Raw genomic sequence first — 15,447 nt, 5'->3', positions numbered from 1 at the left:
GGAGGGCGTGGCCGCGGACGAGGCGGGGCTCGGTGGGGGGGTCTGGTCCCGTGTGGGGGAGGCGGGGAGCGGGAGCCTTCGGTGTTGTTGGGAGCGGGTTCTGCCGGGCCCTGCTGCCCCTCCTGGGGCTGATACAGCCTCCTATCGGCAACGGGAGCCCGCACAAGCCAGCGGGGCACCGGCTGCCGTCAGGCGTCGGCGTTTTCCTGTCAGAAGTGGTCAGGACGAGCTGAGGCAGTGCGGTGGCTGCGGGTGGTCCCGTCCGTCTGTCCCGTAAGAGCTGTGACTGGAAAAGTTTGAGGATTGCAGCTCGTTTTATTTTTAACTGCCGGCCCGTTAATCAGTAATGCCTTGTAGCGTCTGTCAGTAGCTGGTGTGCAAACCCCCACTGAGAAGTGTGCCTATGCAAGCTCACACAACGCTGTCTACACGCTTGCTGCGTAATCATCATCTCAAATCTTGAGCTTTAATTAAAAGGGATTAATGCTGCTAATCCACTGTTCCCAAATTTGGCCAGCTGCTTGCGCAACTTGTTTGTGCAATGGTTAGTGGAGGCTGCGGAAGACCTGCTCGCTGTACTTGGATGGCTCCTGAGCTTTGTCAATATCTATTAGCTGTTACCCTGTTAAAGTGGGGAAAAAAAACACCCAATATCAAGGTCACACATTTATTGTACAGCCCCAAAGTGAGTTCTGGATTATTCACAGACGTGTGAACACCAGCTGTTAACCTGATCTTCACATGCATTTGTGCACTTCCCTAACGGAAACTGAAGGATAGCGAAGGTGCTGATTCCACAGTGCAAATTCAATAAATGTTATATTCGAGTATGTGATCAAAGTACATTCCTGCTTTGCCACATGAGAATCCTGCAGAAGCTGGGGCTTTGCTAAGTTTAATCAAACTTTGGCAGAGTGCAATCAGTTTTCAGCATGGCTTTTATTCGGCAGGTTGTGTATCTATGATGTGTTGCTTCATGGCTCTGCAGAATGCAGGATGAATGGTATGATGAGGCCAGTGGCCTTATACTGCGACAGCTGTTAGATCCCAAGGAGTCTCACTGCTCATACAGTTACATGGATGTGGATTTCTCCTCCTTTGAGAAGATCTGGAAGAGCTAGAAGCATACCAATAAACACTCCTGGGTGACAATAAGCAGCAGCTCTAAGATACAAAGCAAATGGTTTTTCAGTCTGTGAGTTTTATATTTTGGTTGTCACTGTTTTGTGATGTGACACTGGTACAATCCAATGGCTTGCACATACACAACACAGCAAAGAGTGATGCCGTGTGGTGTTCATACATGCAGTAGATGTAGTGGTGTCAGTATCTGCCTTAAGAAAAGTAAATAAGCCATAAATTCCAAGCTTCATCCTCAGAAATACTGAAAGTAGTTGAGGAAATCTGTTAAAGATGCTGATAATGCTGAGGAAGAATCAGAAAGAACAAGGAGTAGGAATAGCCACAAAAGGCGATACCCACAGAAAACCATGAAGAAATGAGACAGAAAAGGTAAGTGAATCTTTAGGTCTGATGTCTTTAAAATGCTTCCTGGAAGGATTATTCGTTTCTCACAAAGCCTAGACAAGCAGTCTTTGCTGTCTCATCATTCTTGGCTGTCATTTCTCCTTGTCACTCTTAGCATCTAGCTTCCTATTTCAGCCTTTCTTAATTCTCTTCTGCCTATCATCTTTGGAAGTTGTGCTTGATTAATGATTGATCATGAAATCACAAAATTGATAACAAAAGGTTGAGCAAAGCCTATTGCCAGCATGGCTAATTAATAATTGAGTAAAATACAGTCAGCTCAAGATTTCTAAACCAAGTTCGTTCTTGTATTAGGACCAGTTACCCCAAATGGTAGTTCACAGGCCTTTTGCAAGTAAGTTTTCAAGATACTCCACAGTAAGAATGAGGTTTGTTGTGATTTTCTTAACTTGAACAGCTGTCAAGAAAACCCTGCATTAGCACAACTACTAATGGGTCACGACCAAACAGCAGACGCAGCACGAAGGAAGAGCATGGACATTTAAATAGAGCTTCTTTGCATCCTGATTGATATTGGCTGTGAGTACTGTCCCACTTTGACCAAAATCTCCCAAGTTTTAATGTTCTTACACTATTGCTGTCTGTTCCATTTTAATTGTAAACCCAACCTAATGTGTTGGGTTTTTTATACTCTACTGAGTGTTCAGCATCTGGTTGGCAATCACAGATGTTCACAAGCAAGCACTGTTTGGTTCCTGAGCAGTCCTCTCCGTATCAAGTGGTCTTTTGCTCTTAAATACTGGGTTTGAAAATGATCTGATGATAAGTAATGCTTATCCTGAATTCTGTAACATTAACCAGCTGCTACTTTTCAACTTGATGTGGTTAAAAGTGACTTTAACCCTTGATTTCTGTGGATAGAATCTAGTGATAGAATCAAGGACTCTGGATATGATCCCTTGGTTTCTCTACTGATTCACTTTGTCGTCTTGTGCAGTTACTTAACCACATTTCTACAACTACAAATTAAGGGCAGTAATTTTTCAGTACCTTACAAGAAAGTTGTTTAGAGAGCACAAGGGAATTTCTGTGATACTTTGAAAACTCAAAATGTCAGCTGAATTATGTCTCTTTTTTATTATTAATATTGCACTTGTAGTGGAGAGACTTGTAATCCTTAGAGATGAAAAATGCCATAAATGCAAGATTTGTGCTTGAAAACTTCAATGAAAAATTAAGGCATTTCTGTTTCTCTAAAAAAAAAGACCAACCTAGTTTTGTCTCCTAATGCTGAGATATAGCCTATTGATATTCAAGCAGCAAACAGAATGCCATTACTTTTGTGATTCGAATATGAACTGTGTTATTAATGTTTTGAGGGTGCAAGTGACAGGGCATTATATCTTTGCTGAACAGATATAGGTCATCCTGATCAGAACCAATATTGAGCTGTGGTGGGAGCAAGTGGACAAAAAAATGACCAAAAAAATGCCTTTGTATATGTTCCAGCAGTGACCTTTCAGGGAATTTACCAGGAAATAACATGAAATTAAATATCAGAAAATATTAAATATCAAATGAAATATCAGGAAACATCAAATTAAAGAAAATGTTAATTTAGCTGTAAGACTGTTACTGAACTATATGGCAGTGAAGAAGACAAACCTGTTATTCATACCCGTGCCCTTTAGAAAAGGTTGCAGATGGGATCACTGAGCCATAGCCCGTTGTGGGAAGATGTCTAGTGTAAAATTAAGGGACTGATCCTGGTGTATAAAGCGATAACAAATCTCCCTCCATAATGATTGTTAAGACTGAGGATCAGCTCCACCCTGGGTCCATTTCAGACCCAGACTATAAAGATGAAATCATTACTTGAATCCGGAAACTTTAAATCCTGAAATGCAGGTTAGGGGCTTGTGGCGGGAGATAACCTGACTTTCTTTTCATTAGAGCAGCACTAAGGTGGTTAATCTGTATGTTCAGAATTACAGTTTTTAATGCAAACATTGTAAGATCTCTCTCCCAAGAGGGAATGTGTAATACCTACTTTCTGCCTAGTTTCTCCTAAGGCTGAAAATACTGAATCATACATCCTGCTCTGATTATAAAGAGTACTCTTGGAGTTCCCATAGCTTTTTGCTAACTGGTTTGAAAGGTACATTTTGTAACCATCTTGTTGCCTGGAGAGCATTGCTGTGTTGGAAATGGAATAGCTATAGCCACAGGGCTCTGAAGAGATCTAATTACAGCAATTTAGAACAACAGAAGTTCTGTTCCTGGGGGGACACTGAAGAGATCCTTCCCCAGAGCAGCATGCCACAATTTCAGAGGCAATTTATTGTAATATTCCTGCATAAGTCATCTGGTATACCAAGGATTTACAAATCTGGCTATTACGGTGTGTTCTCTGAGCCCGTATGTTATCAGGGGCACTCGTGCATGTCTTGTAGCATTCCTGGAGATATAAAAATGGAAAACCTGTCAATCAAGTGTTGTCTATCTTACTTTAGCCTAGCTACCACTCAGAACAAAGCTGTTCAAATGCAGAGAAACAATCTCCTATCATGCTGATGTGGCTTTCCACCTTGAGACAAATCCATTGAGCTTCAAGAGAAGAGTTTTCAAATCAATTGTGATTCTCTTAGTATGGTGTCAAGGATTTTCTTCATATTTTTCATAAAAAGAAATTGTTGCCTTTCAACTTACCAGAACAAGTTGATAGAAGAGTAGGTTAGCTCTCTTCTGTCACATTCACATTTGCCAAGCAGACAGCAGTTCTTGTTATCTGTTCCTTACACAGGTTAACAATGGAAGTGCTATTATTGGAATGGTATTTTGACATTCAGATATATGTTTTTCTTTCTTTCTTAATTTTTCTTTAAGATTTGATGAATTACTTGCTGTGGGCCTGTTTCTGCTGTACAAGTGATTTGTATTAGTCAAAGAGAATGTTTGCTGAAGGACTGCCAAGCCAGGTGCTGGGCAAACAGGCTGCCAGTAGTGCTGTGAAAGCCTGAGGCCTGGCTATTTACTGCTGAAGTGTGACTTGTGCAAATGTTTCTTCCTTGCTTTTTGCATACTTTATCTGATGACTGACAGGATGTTGAACTGTGTGGTTGGTTGGGCAGCACACAGAGCTCTTTCTAGGCATTATGGGTTAGTGCTCTGACTCACAGTTCAGTCTCATAGGTAGGCTGTTCTTTGGGCACCCAGCTGGCTGACAAAGCAGGACTGCTTGTTCTGCTGATGTTGTGCAAGGGTATTGAAAAGCTATGAATGGAGGTAGCATAAAGCAAGATTTAAAAAGGTTATCTGGTGCTTTTATTCAACTGTAGAAAGCAGCAAGAACTTGTCATTGTGTTGCTATGTGTAATTAATGAGTGGGTGAACGCTCCTGTGGGACCAGTGCTCTGCTCCATTCAATTCTAACTTGGCTAGGTGAGTCCGGCTAGATGGTGACAAAGAGTTCAGCTGAAATAGCTGGAGCGGGAGGCAGAAAAGCTTCTAAAAATCTGATTGCCACAGAAATAAAATATGTTTCTGGTGCTTTGTGTGGAGGTCTCTGAACCTGTCCCTAAAATGAGTGCTTCACACTTTGCTCCCTTCCACAAGCATCTGTGAAGGTGCAAAGTCAACCCTGTTATAGAAGCTGCTGAAATTAAGGAGAAGTGTGTGTTTTTGTCAGACTTTCTTCAAAATCAGTTGGGTTCTGCTACTGATGTCTCTGGTTTAACTCCAGTTTTGGGAGTTTATTTGAATGTAAAGCATGTACCAGGCAAGTACAGGCAGAGCTGAATGAAAGCCCTTATTTTACATCCACTGTGCTTGCACCTTGCTCAGAAAGCAAGAGCATGGCAGCTTCAAGTTTTGTAAGAGCTGTCACCCAAAGTCCTTTCACTGCTGTTTTAAAGGTCACCTCAGATTTCCACATTAGATCAGGTTAATGTGTTATTAATCAATCAGAAACTGGTTGAAAATTATTGGATTCTGCACTTCTGTGATACATGTTAAATAGGAATTCTACTGCTATGGCTGAAACCATATAATCATTCCCCCTGACTCTATCACCAGCTGCTAGGCTCTGAACTGTTCTCTGATCTGACTGGACAAGCTGCTTTTCATTGTCTTCCCAACCCATTGGTGGTCCTTGGATTTTGCCCAGGCTTATGCTCTTCTTTCTCCTTCTTCCTCTTTCATCTTCTGCTTTGCATATTCCATCATTGCATCTGCTCTGCTGAGAGTGGAAGCACCTCTTTAGCGCACTGCTTCCATCTCTGCTTGCTTACGCTTTTTCTCAGGTTTTGTGATGCTATCCTCTCTCAAGTTCTCATCATGATTTGTGACCAAGAACACCTTCACCTTTGTGATATTAAATATGGCTTCAACAGCACTGTGTTCATTTCTAGAGATGGTGTGAGTGGTACCCCCTACTCTGCTTTATGATATTAGTGTTGATTAATAATTGTGCTTGTGCTGTGGTAAAGCATTAAGGTGGATAATCCCAGCCCCACTGTGGCTGCTCTTTTAATTCATCTTTATTACTGAACAAAGCAGGCTCTTCCATTTGAAAGAGCTTACAGCTTTTCCTATGACCAGTGCTGTTGGTTGTTTATTAGAACAACTTTTCCAGCTGCTTAATTTGTATTTTAAGTCTATTTTTAAAATTATTTTTCTGTTGTGTGTTTTAAAACATGTGTTTATTACTTTTCTATGAGTCCCTAAGTGCTTTGGCTGCAAAGTCTTAATAAAATTACTGTCATGTTATAGCTGTAAAAATCCACTCCCTCATTGGAATGGGACCTGCAAGTTTGAGGAAGCTGAGAGAAGCAGGGAATATATTTATTTTGGAGTTAAGTAAAACAGGATATTTATATAGGAAAAATGTAAAATTATTTTGCAGTCACGAACTGCTAATGTGTTGATCTTCCTAATTCTACCTTAAGCGCATAAACTAAGTGGCGTATGTGTACTGTTATCACAGTGATGCTTGCTCTGTAGGACAGATCCAGCAGGCTAACTTTGTACCAGCTGAGTGGTGACAGTAATCTGGAAGTACCAAAGAATTCTGTGTGTGCTCTGTGTACCTGCCTGTCACGGTACATTGTCATGCTAAATAGCTCTGAGCTGGCTGTGCTGCTGGAAAGCAACTAGACCTGAGGCTGCCTGTATCTCATACAGCTCTATACTGTTCTGAGACAATTAGTGACTGTCTACACATTGATGTGACAGCTTTTCTGTTATTTGGGACAGAAGGAGCTGTTTTGGACTGCTGGTGGTTGTTTTTCAATAACTGTTAACACCTTGGTACAACACCAAGTGAATAAAAGATGTACAAACAAGAAGTTGAGGCTTTAGAGATAACTCTGAGAGCTGTAAAGTAAATTCTGTGCTCTTCTGCCAGAAGGCAGTGTGACAGACTTGGAGGATCTGTTCTTACAGCTCTCTCCACATTGCAAATAACTGTTTCAGAGCCAGCTTTGCAGTAAACTCGAGCTAAACTATGTAGTTCGTGTCTGCAGTTGGCAAGCACAGCTACAAACAAGGTCAAGTAAGAGCAAAGCACAGGAAATATTTATGCATTAATGGCAATTTCCTTGTTGCAGCTCATGGTTTGCAAGGAATAAATTCCCAGTTGGGGGCAATTCTGAGGCAGCAAGCAAATTTACCCAGCTTTTTACTTTTCAGATATTCCCTGCCTTTGTAATGGCTCTGCAGATCACTGAGTGTGTGCGAAATGCTGATAAAGTTAGGTGGTGACTTAAGGCAGTCTCAGCTTTTCAGGCAGTCACTGAACAGGAGAGACAGGATACATATATCTTCTTCTGTTGGCAAAATGTGATGAGTTGACCCTGTCCACCTTCAGTCCCCCCACACAGGGGGAAAATTAACTCCATCCTAGCCAGAACAAGTACATAAAATAATAGATGTGGTGAGGCCCTGGAACAGGTTGCCCAGAGAAGTGGTAAATGCTCCATCCCTGGCAGTGTTCAAGGCCAGGTTGCACAGAGCCTTGAGCAACATGGTTTAGTGTGAGGTGTCCCTGCCCTCGCCAGGGGGGTTGGAACTAGATGATCTTAAGGTCCTTTCCAACCCAAACTATTCTATAGTTCTATGATTCTATAGCTATCCCACTGACCCAACAGGGGGATGAACACTATGCTCACTATAAATACAACTTGGCTGCATTTGTATCTTCTGTTCTTATTTTCTTTGGTTTGTGTCAATGACATTTATCCAATTGACATAGAGAAATGCCAGTATCTTAAACTCCTAATAAATGTTATGAAAGCTATAAGGAAAATTTTCAAATGGAATGGCTGAAAATGTGCATCTGGTCTCTATATACACATAAATATTTTGTTCTTCAGACATATTCTTCCCTTGCAGTTCCAGAAAATTTGTAGTAGTCTTCATCTTACAGGGGTTGTATATTCATCATTTTGTGATATATTTTCATTATATATTTAGGTGAGATTCCAGTTTAGATAAATCTGTAACCTAGATAAATATAAACCTCTGGTTTAGAGTAACTTGTTTCTCTAAAACTTTCTCTGTTTTCTTCTAGAAAAGTCTGTGCCCTGTGGTGAAACCTCACTCTGTTTAGGGACTTTCTGGAATGTCATTTCTAGCATTCCTCCCTTTGCCGTGTAAGTGCTCCTACTTTACTTGAACTCTTGGTTTTATGTGAAATTAGCTACGTGTATTTCTGGAATGAATGATCACTTCTAGCAGAGTAGCTGATAATATGTAATGTGAGGTGGAGGCAGTATTAGGCTGGAAACAGTAATTCTTCATTAAAAACAAGCAAGTGTTTTGGCCTGCTAAGGGGTGAGGGAGAAGTTGAGCATCAGGCTTCATTTTGTTGGGCCAGTGATGCCACTGTGTAATTTTTGTGCCGTATTTTGGGCTGGCAGCAGACTTGTCTGTTTTTTCTACCACGTAAGTTACAAAGCATGTAATTCTAGTGCTAAACGTGCAGTCCCATTGTGGACACCCTACATATCCTGCCCTCCAGCAGCTGTGCCAGAAGTGCACAAGCCTTAGTAAGTCTTGTTTTGTTTCTGCCAGCCCCATACTGATGTCTTATTTAATGTGTTTTTAGATAGCTATTTTTAGGCACTTGAATCACTCTTCAAACATCAGGTCTAGCAAATACGTCTACCAAATCATGTAAGCCACAGTTCTACACTTAATATATCCACTATACCACTGCAGCTGGTGTGCAACCTCCTCTGTGCACCTGAGAAGAGCCTCTCTAATTTAAGGCCCAGCAAGTTGCTCTCTATCTTGCAGTCAGTATGCAGCTCTACTTCATTGGGGCTGGTTTACCTGTGTTTGTGTGTCTGTTTGGCTCTTGGCAAAATTATTTATGCCCTTTCCAGTCTGCCTGCCAAAATCATCCTGAGGCCTTTGTCTGGCTTTCTGGTCTTCAATCTGTTTCCCCTGTCTCTGCTCTCATCTGCTTCACTCGGTATTTCTTATGACTATGACTCTTGAAAGTGGCTTACCCGGCTATGTCAGGAGATACCCTGTCTTTTGAATTGTGGATTTTTTGCTCTGTTTTGTGAGCTGGCTAGAAACATGAGGGTCACCATAACCTTGAGTTGTGTCATCTGAGTGCATTCCCATGTCTCATGTTGAATTCCTAACTATTTACCAGCGTATTTGTTCTTTTAACTCTAAGACAACCTCAGGACACATGCTTTTAAACCAAACCATTACCATAAGAAGGTCCTTTAAGAGCCTTCTTCTGTAGCTTTCGGTAACTAGTTCCTTCTAAGTGAATAGGAAGGAAGATCAAATGTTTGGCATGAGTGAAAAAGTCATTTAACCTCAGGAAGGACTTCCTTCAAAGGTTGAGTTTGCTACCTGATTTTCTTTCTTCAAGATTTATGATGAGCCAAATGCTTGTGGCTTATCCTTGATGTTTCTTGGGCTCTCTAATAAACATTGGTGCCAGAGATGAAGTGTATATATGATACAGACAGAAACATGTGTAATGGTCAGGTTAACAGAGTGTCAGGACACTGCCGTGTCTGTCTGATGAGCATACCGCAGGCTGAATTGAACACATTTATTTTCTTGTTCAGAAAGCATGTAGTGTTAGTAATGGCATTACAAACATCTCTTTCCAGTCATGTCAAAGTTGGTGCATTTGTTCCTGCTTGTTACAAAAACATAATGTTAATTTATGTGATTTAACCCTAAATACTTACCTGGGGCTTGGACCATACTGAAAATAAAGCCCATTATATTTAAAAAGCGATGCTGCTGCTTTTGCCACACAGGATTGGCAGGCAGCATACAGCAGGTTGGAAAGCTCTTCTGTTATTTTTCAGAAGTGAAAAGAACATGCCTGTGAAAATATTTAACATGTTCTTCTTATACTGTACCTTGTGTTGTGTAAATGCCTCTGGAAATCAATAAAAACAAATTAAACCTAAGGTAGCTTTGCAAGGAGGGAAAAACTTGTACCCTCATTTATTAATGTTTGGGAAAAAAATCATTGCATAAAAAATCCTATATTAAAAATTGTAATTCATGATGGTTTAATATTTCCCCCCCTAGTTAAAAAAGAGCAGGCAGTATAGGACTGATTGGGTTTTACTGCTATGAAAATATTTCAATTTTTTGACAGCAACTGGCATCAAGAATAACAATAAAAAGAATTATAAGCAATACTGAGTGTTCACCTTCTGATGTTTTATGTCTACGCAGAGAAGATGAGGTACAGACAATTGTTCAGCTGCAATAAAGTTCTCACTTTTATTGTGCACAGCTAAATTTATTCTTGCTGTAATTTTTGTGAAATCAGCAGAGTTATTTCTGCTGTGCATGAGAATGCCCTGCTCTGATTGTATTGTTGTTCCAGGAGAGACTACGCTCCAGCGGAGTTTCTTCCCTTCAGCTGAATACATGCATACATCTAGATTGTGTTTACCTTTGCAACTGCTTGTGTGATTATAGCCAGCACAGATAGAAGAGCACAGCACCTTGACTTTTTCAGGTAGATGAGATAAGCTCTTGTCATTTCTGAGGAAGGATGCTGTTACATGTAACGTACTTCATCTGAAATGCTTCACCATAGTCCTGATTAGGCAGAAGCCTTCTTTAGAAACAGATTGTGGTTAGTACTCAGGACATGTTCAGGCTTGTTATTTTCTAGAGTATCCAGAAATCAAGGGAAGTGGCTCTGATTTTTTTTTTTAATTAAGAAGTTTCTGCTGTTTTATCAGAATATTTTCTGGTTATAAAATACCCCCAACAAGTGATGCAAAAGAAAATACACTGATGGGAGCTTTTCCAAAGCTTCTTTTTTAATGAAATAAATGTGTCAAAAAGGAATAAAGGAATGTAAGGGTTACAGAGAAAGGAATATAAGGATTAAACACAAGTTGGACCAAACAAGATTTGACATCCAGTTTCTATTTTGAGATTATTCATTTTCTCCCCATTAGGCTGTTCAGACCCAAACTGAGTGAGTTCCCTCTAAACTAGTGATTCATATTTCACTCTGAGCATCTCATATTCCTTGTATTGATGTGGAAATCTGTGTTTTTGGTAGAGCTGATTAATTTATTTTTCCCCCTCCATTGGAAATATGTGTCCAGAAATGTGTATGTTTCATTTCTGTGCCTGCTTATTTTTATTTATTTTTAATGGCTTCTCTCCCTCTCATCAGGAGCATATGTATGATGCAGGTTGCCATGGTAAATATGAATTTTTTATTAGCAGTGTAAATATTAATTTAAAACATGGTAACTGAGATTTTAACACTGCTTTGGAGATTTTCCTGCTCCTGAGGTGATAGAAATGATGTATGAGGTTAAAAATGTGAAAAACAACGTCTTGGGGAGGAGATCCTGAAGTGGTAGTACAACAGCCTAAGGGCACAGAAATGTAGGGTATTCGTGAAGCAAAGGCGATAGGTCAGGCATAAGCTTGCTGAAAGTTAATACTAGAGAAGACATGGAACCAAGGTTCAAGTTTTAAACTCTTTCCTTAAATTAAGGATTTCCTTAAGAAGGATTTTGGGATAGTTGGAGGTTTTGTCCAATGGATTTATTTTTTGCACAACCTGTGATTCCTGATGAATTTCTATTCATCCGTGAAGTCCCTGGTGTTATGACAGAGTGTTAATTTTTCACTGTGGATTCACTTTTGGAGCAGAAAGTTATGAGCTTAGTTGTTGTCTTGCCTTAGGACTTCGACTCATATATGATGCTGTCACTGAAGAGTGATTTTAGAAGAAGCTGCAAGATGAAAGGTGCTGTCTTTCAGCTGATATGTTAAATTGAGGTCGCTTCTGTCAATGCCCCTCTTAAAAATCACCTCTGTGTCTTGTCAGACATTCCATTTCCCAATGAAATTACTTCTAAAAACCAAGGACTGTGTCTGAGATATTACAAAGCCCATAATGGTGGCTTTGTTTGCCCTGTCTTCATTGCACTACTGCTATTTCACTTACCATTTTTGTCAGGGCTTATATTAAAAACCTCAATTTTACTCCGTTCTATATCACAAAGCAGCATATGTCACGCTAACTCCGCTGAGCAAAGTAAGATTACTGCATGAAATCTTCTATCATCTTGTGATATATATACACACAAGATTACTCAGAAAATAACTTGTCACCATTGTAGACACTTCATGGTTGCTGGAAAAAACACTCCATACTGAAGGTCACATGTATATATACACTGATTTAACAGCTCTATTCACCCTTTGCTAGAGCAGCGTTGCCAGCAGAATGACAGGAGTCTGGTAAAGCTTCTTTTACTAGTCTTTCCTTACTTTCAAGGAACACTTTCTGATCCTTTCTATGTAAAGGATGGAAGTTCCTTATATTAAAAGGAAACAGAATTTAGTAACTACATTATTTTGCAGAAATAAAAGCACTCTCAACTCTGTTTCACCTTGGACACTCATAAGACTCCAGATGTGTCACAAATGTTGCTAGTCAGCGCACAGTGATTTCAGCATTAGATTTTACACTTTCAGATTGTTAATTCCTTGCTTTGAATCATGTTGGGTATTTTTTCTTTTTTCCTTTTAATACAGATACACAGTTCAAACATTTCAGTGTCTCTGCGTGTTTCAGCTGCAATGTTAAGAAGCAGAGTCCTCTCACATTCTTTGTAGACTGAAATCTTGTAGCCCATTCACAAGAACAGGGCTTGGGAAAGCTGGGGTGCAGCTCTCTCCTTTGTGCTCTGTTCACTGCTTTCCTCCTTGACGTGTTTCAGTGGTGATTTCAAAGGCAAGAAGGGTTCCTTTCTTCTGCTCATGAAAAGCCACTTGGATTTTGACAGTCTGTGACCTATTGAAATATAACTTTTACCATTAGCGTCCTGTGCCTTTGAGATGTTTCCCAAAAGCACAGGTCTTCCTGTGCACTTCCAGCTGAGACAGTTAGTTTTGTGGACTTACCTTTGATGTGTTCTGACTTACTGTGTATCCGGAACTGAAGTTTGTTTTGGCTGTGTGACTGGCTGATTTCTTGTCTTAAAACATTTCACAAAACCACTAAGTTTCATTGATAGCTGGGGAATTTATTTGATAAGAAGCAACAACATTTCCCATTCCTCTTTTGTCAGTACACAAAAATGATGTCCTAAAGTTCCTTGACTTCTAACAGACCCACACTCAATGTTTCACAAGGTCCTGATATGGCTTTGTGTTAACTGATTTCCTTAATGTTTCCAGTGATATCTTACAACAGAAGAATGTTTTTTGTGACCCACTCATGTTGTGCTCTTTGTAGTCCAAAAATCAATAAATGCTCTTAAGAAACTAAACTCTAAAAACATCAATTATAGATAGAGGCAAAGGTCAATCTGTCAAATTCCTCTCCCTATTTCTAAATAAAAGGATTCTAAAGCAGCATGCAATTTGTGAAGTGTTGTGACAATGTTTATTTTTATGTTTAAATTACACTGTAAAGGTTCTGGTTTGGAAATAGAATGGAAACATTTCAGTGGGCAGAATTCCTGCCGACTTAGTAAAAATGGAGGTCTCACCTAGTGTATTGTGTAACAACAACAGCAACCAATCCAGAAACAGGATTGTGCTGGCAGTATCTCCATGTGGAATAACTTGTTGAGTGTAAAATGGCAGCAGTCTCACAGCATTTTAACAGTAACCAAGCTGGGGCTTAATTTGGTATCTACCACTTTGATTTAAATTCTAGCAATCATATTAAATAAATAGACACCTTTTTTCCAGCCCTGAATGTTGAAGTAAAGTGTGAAACTTCCTAATTATGTCAAATACTGTCATGAAGAGTTCACTTGAAAGCAATTCAAACATTACAGAGAAGAGTACGGCTTAGTCAGCTTATTATTTCTTTCACTTAACTTGAGTCCTAATGTGAAATTGCTTTAAAAGCTTTGTTGTCATTTTCAATGTTTTACAGGATTTCTTTCTCCACAGAAATTTTAGTCACCATATTTCATTTATGAATCTTTACTTAATGAAATTAGGATTAGAAAAGTTGGCAACCTTGTAGGCAAAATTCTGTGTTTATTCTTAGGGCAGATGTAGCATAGTCAGAAAGAATGTAGTGCTATTGATAGACAGGCATGGTCATCTGGATCATGCTGCATCCATTAAAGTTGTCACCAAAGCCTCTGGAAATGGCAGCACTGTCTCCTATGCTCTGAATGGTGCAGGTGCTCTTAAACCATTTCGTGGCAAAGTCAGCTGAGACACTCAGCTTTGCACTGAAGGAAAGGAGAAACATTTACTTGTTTCTTCTACTAGCAAAGGTTTGGGGGCAGGAGCCTATGGCAAGGGATGGTAACAAGCCACTGTAAATGACTGATAGCAGCTTTCCAGTATCTAAAGGGGGCCTACAAGGTTGCCAGAGAGGGACTCTTCATCAGGGACTGTAGTGATAGGACAAGGGGTGATGGGTTCAAACTGAAACAGAGGAAATTCAAGCTAGGTGTAAAGAAGAAGTTCTTTACTGTGAGGGTAGTAAGGCACTGGAACAAAGAAGTGGTAAATTCTCCATCCCTGGCAGTGTTCAAGGCCAGGTTGGACAGGGCCTTGGGCAATATGGTCTAGTGTGAGTTGTCCCTGCCCATGGCAGGGGTTGGAACTAGATGATCTTAAGGTCCTTTCCAACCCTAACCATTCTATGATTCATGATTGATAGATGATACAGGCTTCCTTGAAACATGAATGTGAATTGTGCCCTGAACTTCTGTTTCATTTGTTCAATGCCTTATGTTAGTCTTATTTTGGAGTAGAAGAATAACTTCTAGCATTATGAATATGCTCATTTTTTTTGTAACTTTACCATATAGGTTGTGATGCAAGTTGTCTGTACCTGCGTAATGTGAATTCAAAACACTTTTACTGTTAGTTGATAACACTGAACATTTCTGCCTTACTTTAAATTGCTGGAAATGATACAGAGCTATCAACTCTTCAGCTTTGGGGTCTTTCCACAGTAGGTAAAGGCACTTGTGCTAACTATATGATAACTAAAAGGTAAAAAACTTTATGATTATGTTTATGTACACAGTCTGTATTTCTGTAGCAGACACAATTTTTTCTGTTTTCAAGGTAGCCTTTACAAGTAATTATCATTTTTGACATGTTAACTTCTGCAATAGAACCAGTCTACCTGGTTTGTCTCTTTTGGTTTGACTTAAAAAGGGCGCTATTGAACCAGTGTTTGAATCAGTGCTAGTCTGTGGACATGCTGGTGAAATGTGCTATCCAGAAGGTGGCTAAAGGGCCAGGTACACTCTCAGCTAGAGGTTAGCACACCTGATGCAGAACATCAGGTTGGTAAATGTGCAACATGGTGCAAAATCAGCCAGTGTAGCTCCAGCCGTGACTACCATGGTTTAAAGTAAGCTTTGACCTTGCCCTGAAGGAATGAGGTCTCACACATTCTGGCTTCTTGGCTCTGATGCAAGGGGAGTAATTTCCAGCTAAGAGATG

General features: G+C 40.0%; 1 long non-coding RNA gene across 2 annotated transcripts; it reads left to right on the top strand.

Moving 5' to 3' along the window:
* The first annotated feature begins 146 nt into the window (after nucleotides 1-146).
* On the top strand, nucleotides 147-11,494 carry LOC134174125 (uncharacterized). Of its 2 annotated transcripts, XR_009968512.1 has the most exons (5): nucleotides 147-544; nucleotides 951-1,512; nucleotides 1,946-2,067; nucleotides 8,057-8,138; nucleotides 10,364-11,494. It is a non-coding gene; the product is annotated as an uncharacterized LOC134174125 (long non-coding RNA). The 2 variants fall into 2 exon arrangements; XR_009968511.1 differs by lacking the exon at nucleotides 147-544 and having other exon boundaries at nucleotides 843-1,512.
* Nucleotides 11,495-15,447: the final 3,953 nt, after the last annotated feature.

Source organism: Pezoporus occidentalis, unplaced genomic scaffold (genome assembly GCF_034315485.1).
Source record: "Pezoporus occidentalis ecotype Australia unplaced genomic scaffold, CSIRO_AGI_Poc_V1 ctg58, whole genome shotgun sequence".
Lineage (NCBI taxonomy): Eukaryota > Metazoa > Chordata > Aves > Psittaciformes > Psittacidae > Pezoporus > Pezoporus occidentalis.
Note: the sequence above shows the minus strand (reverse complement) of the source record. Positions and strands in the feature narration are given on the sequence as shown.